Genomic DNA, 5,947 nt, shown 5'->3' with positions numbered 1-5,947 from the left:
AACTGAGTCGTGGATTTAGTGTGATCGAATAATCTATATCAACAAGTTGCCATACAACAGTTGTTGGATTAGAAGATAAACTGGTCTCTTTATCTCACACCAACTAACTATCAAAATCTATAACTACACTAACATCACATTCTCCCCTCATTTACTCAGCAACTAGGCGTCGTCTTAACTTTCATCCCAAAATATTACAAATGGCCCCGCAGCACCCAACTTGGTCAAAAACAACCGATGAAGTTTGAGATTATCACACAAAAATATCTCGAAACAAAGCTTTAAGAATGTACTCGCGATAACTAACAATGAAAACCAAGACAATTCGAAACCGAAAAGCAGAACAAATAAACATTTCAAAAATGAAGCATGCTTAGATAACCAAATTCTTTTTGATGCTAGTCAGAGTTCTAAACATACACCAAAATGAGATCAATGCAAAACCCTGTAGCAAGTGCTTCAGAATAAAAAGCCATTTGAATATAATGATCCACAATCATTAAATATATATCTTATCGATGCATATTCTGACCTAATTTGACAAAACTCAATTTTCATGAACCTAATTTAAGCGTTATCTATGATTCAGCCTAATCTGTCTAATTTGACAACTCGCCAAGAGACGAAAAATGCTGTTTAGACCCTAAACAGTTCAACATTGAAAAATTACTCGGGTAATAATTGAGAGGGATGGTCGTAATAGTCTATTTCGCAACACTTCTGCAATCTTTAAAAAATAGCGCACAGAAAAATCTTACCTCAACTTTTAATTACGACCAAAATGAAATGGATCAGAAGGAAAATCTAACTAAAATGTCCAAAGAAACCCAGACCATTGTTCACCTCGTTTGAGATCATTAAAACCAAAAACTTAATAATATTAAGACTTGCCTGTATGATTAAAACGACAATCGTTTTCGCAAATTGCAATAACCCGGTTGAAATCGTTTGATATTCACTGAGATAAATCAAAATTTTGGATAAACTTTGGCTCAACAACTCTCTAACTGCTGTTGACAATAGAATTGCATATAAAGACATTATCATTACGAATCTCAGCAAATTGTATATCCTAAAGCAATGATGATTGTTCACTGATAACGGTATCTAGTTCTAATCTAATCATTGCAAAGCAACTAAATCGTTCCACTTAGACTTGCCGCTTAGTCATGAGACACTCTGAAGTTCAAATTCTCAAATACACTCAGCAAACCACATTTAAACCTGTCGGAACAAAGCAATCTTATCAGTTGAACTGAAAAATCAATAAGTGCCTCACTCGCCAAATTTTTTCCTTTCTATGTACGTACATCTTAAATGATTTCGACGACTTAATAGGAGGAGCCATGAGAATTCAATTTTACTGATATCAAGAACTAACCAAGCTACAAGGAGAAAGCTACCACAAGTCATTTATGGTTTATATTTGTTCCTTAGATCCAGAAAAATTTTGAAATGTGCTTTTGGTTATAACAAAACTAAATTAAGCCTATTTATTATTATTATGAGAATGTCAGAAGCTGCTCTAGCCTTCCTATTAGTGCTTTTTCATGATTTCAGGAATACCAGCTTTGATAAATGTTTAGTTAAAACTTATACTTGTCAAAACAAGAATTGTTTTGAGCATTGACATCGTAAAAATATGCTAACAAGAAAAAACTACAATAGTGAAATATTGAAAGAAAAGCTTAAATGTCAAATCTTGATACCACAGAACTTCGTATTATTTCGTGACGTATCTGCTGACGTTGGAAAACTTAGAACTCCGCAATTAATTCAGCGCCCTATACAACACATCGAGAAAGGGTAAGGTAGATAATATTCTTAGAAACTAAACTTTTCGAAACTAAAATTTAGGACTTCAAAAATTTTCAATTTGGCAGTTTGGACAAAAATATACACATCTTTCTTGTTAGAGATAAACAGAAAAAACTAATTAAAACCGTTCCAAAAAGTAATATCATGAAATAGACAAACGAAATTGGAATAAGCTCAAAACAAAAAATCGTTTATCACCAAAACAGCCCGGAGAACAATTGCAGAGAAAAAAGTTATTCATAAATTCAAAAGCAATCCCAGTAAACTCTCAATGCTACAAAATGATAAAATCAACCAATTGCAAGCCAAAAAAATTAATTCAAAAGGGTCTAAAAATTTTTGACAACTAAAAAAAGCACAAACAAAAAGCTTCAGGATACCGGCACAAGCTAAATAGAAAAAAAATAGAAACAAAAAGACCACTTCGTAACTTTGAAAAAAAAACAGAAACAAAAAGACCACTTTGTAACTTTTGAAAGTTAAAAATTAAATTTGAACATAAACCGACTAATGTCGGACGAATTGATCTAGGGGGGATTTACTTAATAGACTTACCTTAGAGACATTTTTTATGGGCACAAAACACCAACCTCATAGGGGTTCAAACCTGCGACATCCAGGATAGCAGTCTAACATCTGGAACCTCCAAGCTGCAACACGCCTTTGATACTAAGCCGTTCATAATAGCTTTTATATTGGCAACAAAGATTATTCCGGAATACGAGCAACTGATATCACTCAAACATGAAGAAGTGAAGTTTGAAAAAATCACTTGAGAAGTGAAAGAATGTTAAAGCTCAAAAATGGTAAAGCAGAAATTTTGCATAAAGAAGACACGTTTACAATAACTGCCTTAGACTTCGTTCTCGATCAATTTCAAAAAAAATAAATAGAAGAGAACTATCAATTATTTAGCATTCATTGATTACAAAATCGTAGAGCCATCGACCTGTCTGAATAAAAGAAAAAAGTACGAAATACTGGAAGATTTTGCAGAAATTTTGTCCAAATATTGTCAAAATTTCAATTTAGATAAATTTAAATTGGATTCTGAACACCAAACACAAACAAAACATTCAATGATTAATAACACGAAAATAGAAGTCGTGACGTCGCACTGAAAGAAGTTCCATTAAAATAAAAAAAACATTAGAAAAATTGGACAAAAATTGTTCAATTCGGAGTAAAATTCGGTAAAAATTTTATAGAAAACAAATACCTCAGTTAAATAGAGGAATCCAGTGCATGAAAGGTCAAAGGGAAGTCATATATATTGACTTTTTAGAAAAAATGCCCAATCAAAGACCCAAAAAACGCAATTGATGAAAAAAATCAAATTACCTTAAACAAATTGAGAAATATAGCATTATCAGGCTCTCAATAACAATGTTGTATCAATTCCAGAACTCTACAATTTACTGCAGCATCGGTCAAAGACTACAACTACAAAAAATCAAACTACAAGGTAAAATTTTGAGCCAAATGGACAAAAACTAAAACGCTTATCTATATGCGTCATTCTCTCAAAAACAGATTTCCAAGTCGAAAACTCATTCACTCAACGCACCGCATGATAAAAAAACCTTCTCTCGCTTGAAGAAAAATTAATTCTTACAATTTGACTTACATTTGTATTTAGGTAAAAACGCCATTTGAACAAATTGTATTACGGGTTTTAAAAAACAAGAAAACCAATACTCCTCTTCGAGTCGTAAAAACCAAACAGAGAGACCAGTAATAGCTCCATTCGGCTACCACTATGCAGCTATTGAAAATACAGCGCCACAACAAGAAACCAAAATAATAGACTTAAGAAGCAACAAGGAGGCTCGGTAATGTGCGTTTGCACATAATGTTCCGACCCCGCTCGGCTGTTTTTTTGACCTAATGGTCTACCAAATGAGAAAGAGATAGAAAATTCTCAAACATTCACATATTGTTCAACAAACCACTAAATTAAACAAAAATGCCACTTTAGAAGAGACCCGCCAATACTGAGGCAACGAGACAAGATACAGGTAAAACTCAAATAAGAACAAACATTAATTACACTCAAAACTCGATGTCTATGGTTACAAGAAAACCCAATAACAAAAACAAATGGAATCTGATAACACCTAAACTAAAAATGACCTGTACATTACCACAAAAATTATGGAACCTGTCCTGAATGAGACTCCTAACAATTCAAAAAAAGACTGAAGAAAGGGAAAAGTTCTAAACAATGGTTTCCATTTTCGAAAAAAAAAACATTTTCTAAGTGATTAAAACCATTAGGTATCAACTGAAATCGTTAAAAAGTTCATTTACAACTCTTGATGCAAAATTGAGGAAGCAATTGAAAACTGTTAAAATAAAACTCTTAAGGAAGCCATTCAGACCTATCATTATCCAGATTATGTCATACGACTAAACATCAAAAACAAGCAATTCTTTTTAAAATCGAAAAATTTATCAAGACAATTGTATCACAGCCCTTAAAATGATTATCTATTCACTGAGAAAATGAAATAGCGCACCTTTTTAACGCCAAAGCGACCCACTCATTAAAACCTAATTTTTAAAGTGTTAAGTGATTTTATTGAGTGAGGTACGTCACGTATGATCAAAAACTAATCACGCAAAAGATTTAAAAAACTTTGGCTGGAGAGAGTGAGGAAGCACGTCTCACGCACAAATGCCGTTAGTTAAAAAGTCATTTTCGCGCAAATGCCGCCTGAAAACGACTTTTTCAGCTTCCCTTTGTGAAAAGAAAAGAGCATCACACTACGAAACAAAAATAAACAAGACAAATCATTACCAACACTTGATTTTTCATTGACTAAACAAAAAACAAGACCTCCAGTGGACTATGAATGGATCGGAAAATCCATTTTGAAAGTATATCAGATTTTAAAAAAAAATATAAAAGAACAGCAAAAATCATTGTGAAAATGCCTTTTTCTCGCTACTTCAAAAACAGAGCGAAAAATTTGCCGTCTGAACAAATTAAAAACAAAAAAGAGCTTCAGACGACGAAACAAAAAACATAGCCGGAAGAACTCCGGAACCGACTCGAAGCGTCGGAACTTCAAAAATCCGTACTTGCAGCCAAAACGAAAAGCTCTTCTCTTAAAACAGTCCTTTTCTACCTTGACAGATTTGGTCACAAAAAACACACACCCCTGTCGTAAAAAAACGATAAGGGCATTGATATCATTAGAAAAATTTAAAAATAGAAAAACACACCATTTAGTAACAATACAAAAAAAGTCGCACAGATATAAAACAAGACACAATTTTGACTAAAAAAACTCATTAAAAAAATTCGTATTATTTGTTAACGTTCGATAAACATTTGGTAACGTTGAAAAAACGGCCAAATCTCTAAGGATGCTATTTAAAAAAATTGAAGTAGAAAAACAAATACATTTCAAGGTTTAGCGTTCGACGCTTGGAAAATACAAACATCCTCCTAGAGATAGAGGAAGTGAAAAGAGAGTTCAAAGATGTGAAACTTTATAATTTTAAGAAAAATGTTAAAAGACTTTTTAGTAATTAAAACCAAAACACAAACCAAAACGGTTAAAAATTGGTCAAAAAATGGCAGAATCAGCTAAACATGTATATAATTTTATGAAAACAAAGATAACTCACGTTGAAAACAGGTATTCAGTGCATAAAAATCGAAAGAATGTACCGTATGCACTAATTTTCGAAAAAAATGTCCTTTTGAAGATCCAAAAACACAGAAAGCAGTGAACAAAAGCAAAAAATTAACAAAAATTTCTGCCCATTTTACACTTGAAAAGCATTGTTAGCTCTCAAAAAAACTGTGGTATAAATTACAGAGGATTACTTATCAGCATCGACTAAAAATCATTTCAGCAAAACTAAATTACAAACATAGCCGGCAGATTGCAAGAAAATAGCCACAATAGCAGCTGTAGACATTCAGTCAAGACAAAAAAGAATTAGACAGAAAAAAAACTTTTTAAAATGCGGAGATGTTACATTTTGATTAATAATCTGTTTAACTTATTGCTGCTTCTATTAGATGCCCTCAAAAACCCTTCAATTAGAATGACACGCACTCAATTGACCTTAACTCTTTAAATACGTAATGAAAAGTCAATTTTACAGAAAGAAA

This window comes from Convolutriloba macropyga, chromosome 5 (genome assembly GCF_964194025.1).
Source record: "Convolutriloba macropyga chromosome 5, txConMacr16.3, whole genome shotgun sequence".
Lineage (NCBI taxonomy): Eukaryota > Metazoa > Xenacoelomorpha > Acoela > Convolutidae > Convolutriloba > Convolutriloba macropyga.
This window is presented reverse-complemented; position numbering follows the sequence as displayed.